Genomic DNA, 13,844 nt, shown 5'->3' on the forward strand with positions numbered 1-13,844 from the left:
ATGCCTGCTGAAGAGGTCAGAAGTGGTGCAACAGAGGAACCTACACCCACTGCATACATGTTCTAAATGATACACTCTCCCATCAGTTGACATCTCTTGTTCAAACTAGACAAACTGAAATATTCAAAAATCATGTGTGTTTTTTCCAAAAATAATAATCTAAAATAATTTGGAATAAAGGAATATATAAGGCAAGGAACTCATTAGGATACATGACTTGTATCCAGCAATTTTTTTTCCTTTAAATATACTTCCAGAAATTTAGCTTCAGACCTTATCTATCTTCTCTGGGAAGAGGCTAATCTATCCTGCCCAGGTTTCAGGCAGAATTGAATTTTTAAACTTCTAAAGCTGCCATCCCACACCACCAGCAGCCACAGCAAACAGTCACCAAGCATTGTCTGTTTCTGCTGGAACTGAGATACCTATCTATCTATCTGGGCATTTAGACAAGGTGCTATAATTGTTCAGTGACCACTACATTTTTTTAATTGCTCAAAACCATTTGTCTATATTTCTTCTAACTTTTTTTTCATATAATTGGGGAATTGGATGGAACTGGATGAAGTTCAGCTCATTATTTTAACCAAGCAACTGCCTTTTCAAATATACAAATTGGCTGGTGAAAGGGAAGAATCATACTGTGTGCAAACAAAGACTGACATAATCTTCCTGGTGTTTTATTTCACTACTGCCAGAGCAGATTTTATTTTCCTCCTTAATACTAATAAAGTGGAGTCGCCATTGTTATATGGGTTCTGCTCTTTTCCCCTGCTCCACCCCCTTCTTGAGATTAAGGACTTCCAGCTTTTTAACATTTAATTTAATTTAATTTAATAGCAGCTGTAATGCCATATGTACTTGTTTTTATTATGTATCATGGACTACATGGAAGAAAATGAATAGAAAATAGTCTTTGAATGCTCAGGATGCTGACTGAAATGCCACTTGTGGCTCTCTTTGAGAGGCTGGATGCACACAAGCCCAGAGTGCTGCAGAGGACTCACAGACATCACTTGCACACGCCCAGTGCCTGTCATGTACTATAAACACACACGAAGTGACCATAGTAACTGACATTGGAAGGAACAGAAAAGGATTTGCAGAACTAAAAGAAACAGATACACAGAAAACAGGCATTTCTGAAGCTGCTGTGCCCAAGGTCCTGCTCCAGCCTCAGGTCTGCCAGAGGTTGGTGGCACCATCTAGCACAGCATCACCTGGAGCTCTCCTGATGCCTGGATGTGCCCTTAGGATGGAGGATTAAGTGAGCCAGGGATGGGGGCTCCTTCTCCTTTCGCCACTGCATGATGCAGCCTACCCCCCCTTGGGGGACATCCCCCAAAATCAACCCCAGGTCCTCCTGCCTGACAGGTTGTTATTACTGCCCAGAGACCAAACAGCTGCAGGCACCTCTGAGCTGACCCAGAAACAGCTGGGAAAAAGCGTCCCAGAAGACCCCAGAGAGAATGATCTCCTTCCTGCTGCTCCCGCTCCCTCTTCCCAGAATTACTAAACTCAGGTCTAGGACACAAGTAACAGTGGCTTCTAACTGACCACTCCCAGGAGGCTCAGAGGAACACATACTGAAGGTGAAAGGCAATGATTTAAAAAGGGATGTGCATATTTTAAAAAATACATTTTAAGGTATATCTCAGACTGCCAAAGACAGTAGGATTCAAAATAAGAACAGCCCATTACATCCATCTTTACTCTTGCAGGACACCAAGGTTAGTTAATCCAGCCTCAGAAAATAAAGCTGCTGCCACCTTCCCTGTCTGGGTTTGACCTCCACACTGACAAGAAGCACCAGATTTTTCATCAGATACCACAAGCTACACAGCAAATAAAAGGAAACATTTTAATATTTTATCTCAGGATTCTCATGCTTTCACTAAACAGTGTGGCTAAAGACTGTGTGAGAGCTAACTTAAAAGTACTCTGGCTCAAAACCTTTATAGGGCTTTTTTTTTTTGCTAGTTATTTATCTGTCTTTTAAATATTTACTCTTTTGTCTACTTACAAATATTGATCTCTCACTTACTCTCACGGAAAACCTGATGGCATTGTTTGTAGTGAGATAAAATTGCACACGGAGTGAATTACTTTGTGGTTAGTTTAATGGACAGCAAACTTGTAATTTCAAATCAGTTTCCCTCCTGAAAAAAATCAATTCAGTTGATTTATTACTTATTTACAAATTATTACTAACTACAAATTATGTTAGTTAATTCATGACTCTGTTTAATGCAAGATAAGCATTTTGTGGAAGTTCACAGCACTCAACTTTGCACTTGATTTTTAACCCACACTGTGAAAAATAAGAGGGGTACAAAGCTTTTGAAAAACTCAGATGCTGACATAACAGATATCCCAATATCATGAGAGTAACAACAAAAATAAAGCAACAGAAATATGTTAAAAGAGAAGCGGCACAGAGAAATTAAGGCCAGTCAACATAAAATGAATAGTTTTATCTTCCTTTCCAAATGCATCATCTAAGAATAAATATCATGAAGTCATAACAAATGCCATTACCATCACATGGAAAAATTAAAACAATCTTCTATGTTGCTTTCTCCCCTACCCTTTTTTTAAACAGAAAAAAACTCCACAAAGTAAACCTAGTCCTATCTCTGACACAACACCTAAACTTCTGAACATGGAAGATGGAGAATATGAAGATCTGGAATATAAGGGCATGTATCTTTATGGGGACATTTAAGAAGGTAAGTACATTTAAGTAATAAAAGGCGTGGAACCAAAGCTCTAAATCCGCTATGTGGATATGCATTCAAAAGTGGTGTCATTAGCTCAGTTTAGCTTAATCCTCCTTCATAATAATATGCTCTAAACTTTACACCTTAAGTTAATCCATTTTAAGTTCCTTCAGTGTCTCCTTACAGGCTTAATTTAACGCTCGACTCACATTCTGTCTGACCTTTCCCATAGCCCTGTGGACGGGCAGAGCAGCCCAATCCCCCCAGTCATTGTTCTGCCCAACTCCCATCTGCTCCCGCACAGCCTCTGGCCATGGGAACCTCCTGTTAACCTCCTGTTAACAAACTGTGATTTGCTTATCACATCCCCACTGGAGCTGAACTGCTGCTGCTTCCTCCTCAGGAGGAGACAAGGTGGGCACCTCTGCTGGCAAGGCCCTCCAAGGCACCTCCACCACCTCGGTGGGAAGTGAGGTTTTGTTCCTGCCATTGGGTTCTCTCCATGAACTGCACCAGACATGTTCCTAGTTGAGAGACATCCTGGTAATCTCTGTGGTTTCTTCTTTCTCTACACTTAACCTGGGATCTCGCCCTCACCCCATGTGATCTCTGTTTCCACTCATCTCTATCCCTCTTGTTTCCAACATTGACTTCAAATCTCCAATCTTCCTTTCATGAGCAGGCTGCACAGAGACCAGCTCTGAGGTACCAGCCCAATGCCTCAGCCTGTTTCATTCTCAAGATGTAACCACAGAGAGCTGAATGCATGGACGAAAAGGTGGGAAACCAACCCAGCTCCTCCTGTTCCCCTGCTCTGTGGAAGTAGCCATCCTTTTACTCTAGGGCAAATGATGAGACAAATGGTTTGAACACCTGGCTGGAATGGAACTGATGACTCACATCACCAAGGCAGGAGCCACTCAACTACAACAGGTATGTAGGATTTGGGCAGTCACACCGTGAGAAAAAGGAAGCTTTGAGGACTATTTAAGACAAGGCATCCTGAATATCAGAGTCATTTAGCTCACTAATATCCTTATGTGACCGCCAAAGAAACCAAACAGCCATATCAGAAACTGTGAAACTATGGGCACACTGAACAGAAACAACTTGTTATGACTAAGTAATTTATCATTGATGAAGTCATCACAATGTCTAGTATCGTAAATCTCTTTGCTGAGGATGGAAACTGCAACTCCACTGACCGTAACCGAAAAAGAGGAACCCACGTATCAAGAAATATTCACTGACAGGCGAAACTCAGCCCCAAACTAAATATGATACCACGTTTTATTTACTTTCTCATGGATGCTATTCAAAGCTGCAGCACAAGGCATCTTCCTAAATTAGACAGGGAAATGAAGAAAGGGAAAGCTGTGGTGGGTGTGTTGGAGTTTCATCAGGACTTAAGTGGCTTGCTGATAATCCCAAGAAAAAAATGGGCCAAGGCACCCCTTTCACAGAACCTCAGAGAAGCAAACATGCAGCTGACAATCCCTTGGCCTTTGCAGCTCAGAAAAAACTTAGGAGAAGACTGAGCAATATTTGTACCAAAATTCTGATGTCAAAGATATGTTTTGTGTTTCCCGATTTTACATTTTTTACCACTGTAAGAATCAATTTTACAACCAAGAGCCTTTTGTTCGCTAGACTAAAACCTGTATCCATGTGAAGGTTGCCCATCATTTTAATTATTTCAGGGAAATTTATAAAGCATATTATACTGTAACAAAACCAAAACAAATAACCAATCAAACAAATGCAACCCAACAACAAAACCTGCCAAAGGCCTGAAGGTCAAAACTTGTTTGGAAGCCTCAGAAAACACGTTATGCTTTCCCCCATGCCAGAAAAAGTAAGTTTGAACTTGGCAGAGAGAGAAGCAAAACATCACCAGACACCTTGAGGGCAAGGCAGAGATGCTGTGGATAAAGAGGGAAAAATAGCAGGGACATGGGATCACATCCTCCCTTATTCAGCTGCTCAAAACACCTAATCAGAAAAGCCCTTGGCCTGAATTATCTTACCTGCCTTGGGAGGGCTTCCTTGACTGGAAAAAGTTTTGAAGTTCTTGGGGAAAGAAAAAAATAAACACATTATTGTCACAACAATTTACTGTTTCTTGAGGGAGTATTCTACTTCAACAGCTCCAACAGTGGCAACCAACAATACCTAGAATAAAACTGAACCCATTCTTCTGTGCAAAGGGGCAATCCCTGCTCTGCTGTGTGTGTAGCAGCACTGGGAAACACTGCTCATTACTCTGCTCAGTGGACTGGACCCAGACACCTGTTTGTTATCTTGAAGTCACTGTGAACTCAACCAAAGTCAGCAGTACTGGAGCAGCATCATTAAGTTATTGCACTGATCAAAATCCAAGCCAAAATACATGCAGAATTCAGGCAAAATTCAATTATGACTTTTCATTCAGTACTTATGTCTTATTCAGCACTTTCTAATCTCTGCTTACTCTGCAAGCTACAGCAGAAAGAGACAAAACATACTCCCTTCAACACATTGCCTTCAACTTTTAAAGGAAAGCTTTAGAGTCAGTTCCTTTCATGAAGGCAAAAATACTTGTTACCTTGCAGTAATGGGAAATGTGGGCACTCCTGTTGAAATTCAGGGCAGTTTTGTCACCAGTTTCTGCTGGAGAGAAATTAGGGTCATGCCCATTTCCCCCATTACTAGTCAGTAAGCCATTAGAAATAAATATCCCATATTTGGCATCACCAGCAACCTCTCTTCCTCCTGATAAGGATGAGCTGTTCTTCCTAAGCAGTAAAGGACAGAATTCAACTATTACCCTGCAGTTGTTTAAACTGCCATGGACCAACATAGGTTGTGAATTAGGTGGTTTATCCAGGACAGTGTTAACCTAGAAGTAACAAGATGGTGATATCCTCAGATGACCACCCTGCTGCCCACGCAAGCCATGGTGGATCTCAGCCAGGTGACTCCACAGCCCCCGCCTGCCTGATCTAAGACAAACACTTCAGTAATGATCCCTTGCATGCAACCAACCCTGCCATGAGAACATGTAAACCCACCACTACCAAAGTAAACCATTCAACCCCACAGGCTTCTCCCCAGATGACAGGGATGCTGCAGACTCAGAGGTGTGTACCTGGAGCACTGGCACCACAGATAGGACCTTGGCAGAATAACCTGCGAAACCCAGGACAAAACATGGACTGGGCTGAGGACCACCAATGCTGAAGAGTGATAATCAGATAGGGAAGATCATTTCACATTACAACAGATCTGCAGATATTAGCTGGTACTTTGTGGGCTTTAGCCACCCAAGCAATTGACAATTTTTAAACTCAACTTGGCAATTTTAAACTGAACTTACAGAAGTCAAGTCTGAAAATTAGCTTTTTCCCCAGAAAATCCTCATGGTGATTGAAAAGAATACCATGCAATATAACAGGTACTAAGAAATTTAGAGCTGCCTTAAAAGTTTCAGCCAAATTTCTTCCTGTTATGTGCCTATCAACAAAGGAATTGGCAACAGCCCGTGGATAATGATTGCCAAAGGAGAGTTTCAGCTCGCAACCACTAACAGAGAACTTGTGCTAAAATCCAACTTAATAATCACCAAGTTATGTAACCCTGAATTCCTAAGCACATCAATAGCAAAAAAACCCACCAAGTATCAGCTGGTATTAACAGTTAATTATGCAGTTAGCAGAATGCTGATACCAAATACTCTCTTTTGGTTTGCATTTGCATTTCAAAAGAGACAAACCACAGTTTAAATTAGAAAATACACAATTATGCCTTTACCAAAATGCTTTTTCAATACCACATGCAATAATAAGTGATGATACTGTACACACGACAATAAATACTCTGTTTTGAAGTTCATCAGAGAAAGGTACTGACAGCCAGAAGAGGTGCCTATTAGGAATTGTTTTATACATCCATTCTGCCAGGGTTTTTTGTCACTTGCAGTGGTTCATCAACAAAATTACTGCTATATTGCATATGAAGAGACAATTCTCCTCTTAGGCCAACAATGCCTCAAAAATCAAGACTTTGCTCAAGCTGTCCCACAAAGCCTGGCATTTTCAGGAAGTCAACTGAGGCATGTCTTCCTCTCATACCAATTTAGAAAAACAACTTCCTAATTTATCTTTTAATCATATTTAACTCTACAGGGGAAGTAGAAAAGAAAGCATTTGAAAGGCATTTGGAGATGCCAGCAAACAGCTCATTGATGTGCAGAAAGATTAAAGCAGCACCATGTTCAGACAGACACTTGCAAAGAACAAACCCCTATCCTAACCCTCCTGGCCAAGGGCCTCAAGAGAAGTGAAAAAAACACCTCCCAAAAGGCTTGTGGATGTCCCAAAATCATGCTGAGACAATACTGAGAGAGCATAATTATGCCATGTTAAATGTAAAATCATTGGGCAAGTCTTCATGCTAAAGTCATAAAAATTAACAGTCAAATCCTTTTGAATGCATCACAAGCTGCAAACCTACCAAAACATACACTGGTCCAACTGCTGACCAAGATGAAAAAGTTTGAGAAAAATCAGAAAAGTTTAAAATCTTTGCATCACTGCTTTCTGTAGAGGAGTCCAGGAAGGCTCTGTATCAGAGCCTCTTCAGTAAGCAAGTGTGAGAACTAGTTTCATATTAAAGTGAGAGTAGAAGAGGGTTTAGAAAGAAAAAAAATATAGTAAAATGAATAGTAATAAATCACCAAGACCAGATGGCATCCATCCATGTACTGTAAAGCAACTTAAATATGGAATTGCTGAACTACTAACCGTGCTGTGCAGCTTATTGCTTAAATTGCCCTTATAAAAGTCGTGGATGGCGACAAACGTGACTGATTTCTTAAAATGGGTCTGAGAGTGGGAAGGGAGCACTCAAGAGACCAGAGGCTAGTAAGCCTCATTTCTATATCTAGCAAAATGATTGAAAGAGGAGCATGAAATAGATAAATAAATATGCTGTAAGGGAAGAAAGTCAGCACAACTTTGGCAGAGAGAGAGGTCATGTCTCACAAATCTGTAAGAGCACTCTAACGATAGCACAAGGATGTCCTGGTGGATACAGGCAATGTCTGTACGATGGAAATGCTTTGCACATGCCAGGTCTAGCTGCATCCCACAGCCATATGGGGTGAGACCTAAGCAAACACCAACCCTCTCCTCCTCCTCTGCCCTGGTTTCCACACAAAGGAAACTGGGGCATGCATCTTGGGTATGGGCTCTAATACCATCTGTCAGTGTGCCAACGTGGGTAATTACTGGTCTAGGACCTGCACACTGCTTTGCATCAAGAGGTATGTGGGGATGCAATCATGGCAAGGTTGGATTTTAAAGCTATTAAAAAGATCTCCTGAAAGCTCTTAAAGAGAGCTTAGGGATAAGGAGGAGGTCTCTTCATAGATTATTAGCAGTTAAAAATAGGAGATCGGGGGTAGTAACAAATGGACATCTCTCACAAGTAATGGAGGTTTTACCAGGGAAGCCTCACAGAGCTCCACACAGGGGCCTGGGCTGAGAGCTGTGCTCATGCATCATCCAAAAAAAGAAAAAAAAAGAAAAAAAATCAGATCTATGGAAGAGACAGGGCTCACTGAGGAGTCCAGACGATGAAATTGAGAGCTGCCTGTGAAAGACTGCTGAAAAATCCTGAAAGCCTGTGTGGCTGGCTGACAAAATGGAAGGTGAAAATCACCAAGTGGACAATGCAGACAGTATAATATCTCCCATCATACATACAAAACAACAGGATTAACAAATATCACACAATAGAGAGAGCTAGGTGCAACCTAGGACAGTTTTTTGGGGCTTCTGCCTTTTGGGAATGCTTGCTCAGTGTTCATCAAAAAAAGCAAAGATGTGAGAGAAGAATCAAGAGCAAGATAGAATTTCTAATTCTGCTACTATATTCACTGCACTCAGAATTCAGCATGTTAGCCTGGTCTCCTCCCAAAATTAATACAATGGGCCAGCAAAAGCATGGAGGGAGGAGCTGAGGATGGCCAGGGATAACAAGCAACTGATATACAAGGGGGGGATTAAACTGACTACTTGATTCTTCAGCTCACAGAAGAAACAACAGGACTCTACTGAGATCTAAGCGATGAAAAGGATTATATGCACTATTACTGCAAACACAGGAATGAAGCGGCACTCCATGAAATTATCAGCCAGCTGCTTTAGAAACACCTCCAACAACCAAATATGCATAATTAAATTGCAGAAGGGACTGCCACAGAACATTTTAGATGTCAAGATTACAGATGCATTCAAAAAGGTATTAGGCAAGTTCAAAGAAGAGAGACAGAAAGGTTATTAAGTACAACTGTCCAAATGCACTCTCACATTCAGGAAGTACCTAAATCACTGACTGCTGGAACAGGCAAATGAAAAAGTATCATTTTACCCTTGTCCTGATCTTAAGCCTTCTTTGCAACTGGGCAGTTTAAAGGAAGAGGAACTGTGCTAGATGGACCTTTCTTCCAGCAGTTTCCACATTCCTACAGATCTCCTTATGAATACTTTATCTCCTGTTTTCCTTTACAGTTTCACAGTTTGAACCAAAACACTCTAGGAAATTTAAGAAATGTTTAGAGATAGAGGCATTAAAAGGCAGAGTCTTTAGAAATATATACAAAGAAACCAAATCTATTGCTTTGCCCAACCAATGACCTCCTTACAAAGAAAAAGCAAAATAAAGACTTGGAAAATCTAGTTGAAGCATATTACATCTATTATGTACAGGTATGACAGCAGTTTTTCAAAATTTCCTTCTGTGTCTGCACTGTTGTGGGATGGGTATGTAACAAAATCCTTTCATGTACTTATCTGGATGGGAACTGAGCTGCTCTTTATGAGAAAGTCAATAATAGTAACAATGTATATAAAAAATTTAATGATAAAGTATTCAGTTCTCACTGCACTGACAGTTTGTATGAATGCAGTACCCCCCATCAAAATCATGTATGCCAGCAAAAATCACACAGGCAGGATCATCAAAGAGTTCTTGATGACCTTTTAACAAGATTGGAGATCATACACACAATTTATTAGCAAAGATCAAACATTGACAACTCCCATCAATAATCTTTGTGGTAATACTAATTAAAAATGAGGGATTTGGAGACTGCCAGATGAAAGAGATTGCAAAAATGTACCTCAATTTAGAAACTACAGGATTAACAGACTGCAAAAGAAGCCAAAAGGGTTAACAGCCACCCTCCTGCTGAACATAAAAGCAACAAAGTAATCATTTAAACAATAAAACAAGTTACTTAATGCCCAACCCTCGAGGTACATAAGGTTAAAAAAAATGCTGTTCTCAAATATTCAGCTTATTTTATTACATTTATCTTCCTGCTGTTACCATAGAAATCAGAATACCAGGAAGACTTACAGGCTTCAGCACTGAAAGGGCACAGAGAGGCTGCTGCATCCTTGCACTGCTTAATGCAACACCAAATCCTAAAGGTCCCAGCATCCACAAGCATGTTATGAGAGGATATTAGAAATGTCAGGAAAAGACAAGAAACATTTTATTTATTAATAAAATATACATAATTATTAAATGTAGATTTTTAAATAAAATCTAAGTTATTCAGCTGAGCTACATCTTAATTCTCACTTTAATTTTATGACTTTCCTCAAGTTTACAAAACCCTCTGCCCATCCACATCCCACGACAACACCAGCACAGAAACTTCACAGAAACTCCCATGTACTGAAGCTGTTTTCCCCGCCTCTCTCTACCTCATTTGTTCTATATCAACTTTGCTCAATTGAAAAATGTATGCTCTACTTTTCCTCTATGGCTAATGTCAATCTCTATCTCATTTTAAATTTTAAAACTTCACACCTGGGACAATTATCAAAAGTATAGCATGCGAGATGCTTCAAATACCACATTTTGATTTTACTAGAAGTTAAAATCTTACACTTTAAAAGATGTATTTATACTAATTTGTAGTAAACTTAGTTTGTTAAACTACACTACGTACATAGTATCCATTATTTAAAAAAATATGGAGTCAGTGATTGAATTTCATAATGAAAAATCCATCCACGCTGCACTACAGTCTATAAAAGTGTCCAACAGTGTCACAATTGCCTGATATGGCAATAATGAAAGGACAGCCACTTCTGCATTCAAAATCTATGGCCTGAAGCCTCATGTTCTTTATCAGTCAAAAACACCCACCAATATGTCAATGGGTATACCCTGCCCTTAATGTTTTGTACATAATATCCAATAAACTGCAGCCTCTACCGAAACCTTTTCACTGGAAGGACTGAGCTGCATATGATGTAACACAATAATTTCAGAGATGGAAAAAAGACACCACTGATCCCAACACTTGTGAAAACTGGCCCCACTTTTCAGACTCAGTTTTTCATGTTCAATACCTTTGGTTACCTTATGAAATGCCTACTGCTGTTTTTATCAGGCAAACCCTCAAGTCCTTGACTAGGGTAAAAAGAACAATGACAGAATAAAGTACAATGGCCAGGAAATTCAGAACCTGTACACTTAATGCACCTATGATTTATTTTTTTATGCTGCAGATGACAAATCAAGAAAAATCAAAGGAGCAAGAAAACACACAGCACATTAGTCATTCAGTGCATTTGCAAAATACTGTTGAAATATTGATGCTGTACTTTAAGTGTACTAAAGAGTCTCAACATTCCTGAACTCTGTCAGTATCCCACATCATTGCTGTTGTACAGCTAGATAGGGCTGGAATGGTAAATAAGGTAAATTGGGTAAATTTGCTAAAAATAGGGAAAGATTTTAGGATCTTGAGTCTCTTCAGAAGTCCCCAAGGGTTCAGAAACCTACAAAGAGACCGTGTAAAACTTAAAATCAAAAAGAAAATCAAGACCTGTTGGAGGAACTCTGGGGTCAGGCTGTCCCTTTGGGATTTTAAAACCAGCAGAAACCAGTACATGCCTAAGAGGAGCAGGGCTTGAGTTTAAAATGTCAGCAATTTCACAGCTGGTTTTATTCCCAATGGAGAAATAAGAAGCCACCATTCCTCTTCCTTAGGGGAAGGAATGGATAAGCAGTGTAGCATGCCATGAGGGATGCTGTTCCTGGCTTCCAGCTGGGAGGAGGAGATGTGCTGGGAGCAAAAGCCATGGCTCCAAAGGCAGCCCATGTCCCACTGCTCCCACTGGTTTCCCACGTTGTTGGAGCAAGGATCCCTGCCATTCCATGTCTTGGCTCCTGTTGGGTTTCTGTTGGCAGTACTGCACTCATAAATGCTTTTTATTTCTTCCCGAGCCTCTGAAAGGCTGCCAGCCAATGCCCTGACTTAATGTATGGGTGGAAGCAGATACCTGGGATGTTGCCACCACCAGCCGGAGGGACAGCAATGCACGAGCGTGAGCAAGAAGGAGCATCTCTTGCCCTTCTTTGAAATGCAGGCATCTGACCTCTGTACTGCAAATACAAACTGCTACTATTGAAAGACTGGCCTCATCAGACTTCTTCCAGACAGAAATTGTCACACCACCTCTCTTCAAAAACACTGAGGACTTAACCTTCAAAAGCCACAAACTTAGCTATTCGTTTAGTGATTAAATCAACCAGTAAGGGAAAGACCAATGGAATTTGCAACTATCTTCCCTGCCTTCTGGGACCACATCGTAAAAATCATGTTTTATGTTGTAAACTGTAGTAAACAGTTTATTTTGCACAGTTTCAGCCAGAATCCCTGAAAATACGGTGGTGTTTCAAACCATTTTGTTTTGCTACATTCCTGCTTTGTTCTTGCACCCATTCCAAACAGCATCAGGCAGTTTCCTGCTTTCAATTGTGTGTAATTCTACCCACTTAATGTTCTGGACTTAAACTGTCCATGCATATGTCTGCCTCAGGTTGAATTAGATTAGAAAATTTCAGCTAACAGCTTTGGCTAAATCTTAAAGAGAATTTTTTTTTACTCTCCCACGAGTTAAAATAAACAACTGACTTTTTTTTCTGTAGGATTTCTGTTACTTTTGCAGTAAGAATCTGAAAAGTTTCAGAACTTAGGGCTTGAACTAGGGACAGTCTTTTGCCATGTCTTAAGAAAATCTTCCCCATTAATATAGCTCTGTTCTCCCAAATCCCTAGATCCATTCAAGGTAAGGTTTCATCAATGGCAGCAAATGAAGAAAAACTCCAACAGTTTCTCACTACATAATCCTGTATCATCCCTACATTTCATTCAACCTGATCAAAGGAGTCACATGGGAAAAATATTACAGGACAGCATAACTTAAGGGTTTGGTTATAGATATAGTATTCAGTGCATGTACCCAAAGGGTTTAAACTATGACTTCAGCGACCACCTTAATTTTGGGATTTTGCAACTTCTTGATTTGAGTTTGCATAGCCTTAGGAACATAATTGCAACACCTTTTGAGAGTTCCTACATATGCAACAGTCATTCTTAAGAGTGTTTACCTGCAATAGGAATTATGCGTTGTCATGTATATGACAGTCTTTTAAAGATTTACTGTGGATTAAAACCAAAGCTGTACCTACAGAGTATTAGTTTTAATTACAAGTACTATGCTACAAAAGAAATGGATCAAAAATTGCACATGCCATAACTTACACAAACACAACATAAAACACACTGGTCTATTTTATGCCTCTTTTCAAGCTGTTTTTAGGCATTTCTATAACAGGCTGAGAAGGCATTTTCTTATCCCTCACTTGAAACCTGCACTTTTACTTATGCCCAATTAAATCAATGGAATATATGCCTGATCCATAAAGACAAACAGTACACTTAATTAGATATGTACCATGAGCAAATGAAGGCAGACAAATATTTCCAGTCTTCCATAAGCCTAACAGGAAATCAAACCACATATTAGCAGGGAGGCATTTTGCACTGCATTTATACAATCAAAGTTACATTTAACGGCTATTAACAACAGAGATCCTCATTTGTTATTTGCCTTGTTTACAGGCCTTCAGAATAAGAAAGAAAACAAGATCATATATCATGGCCTTCCAGAAGCATTACGACTTCCTTTTATTCTCAGTAGTTAAGAGTAAGCGGAAAATTCATTTAACGTAAAACAAAGCCACATAATTCTGCTTATGCCAATCTCTACTTTCACT

At 39.9% G+C, this 13,844-nt stretch overlaps 1 protein-coding gene across 5 annotated transcripts in view; it reads right to left on the minus strand.

Annotated features, from left to right (window-relative positions):
* Positions 1-13,844, minus strand: part of NR3C2 (nuclear receptor subfamily 3 group C member 2) — a 206,784-nt gene that overhangs the window by 17,790 nt on the left and 175,150 nt on the right. The window lies entirely within an intron of this gene.

The sequence above is a fragment of the Pithys albifrons genome, chromosome 5 (genome assembly GCF_047495875.1).
Source record: "Pithys albifrons albifrons isolate INPA30051 chromosome 5, PitAlb_v1, whole genome shotgun sequence".
In the NCBI taxonomy this organism is placed as follows: Eukaryota; Metazoa; Chordata; class Aves; order Passeriformes; family Thamnophilidae; genus Pithys; species Pithys albifrons.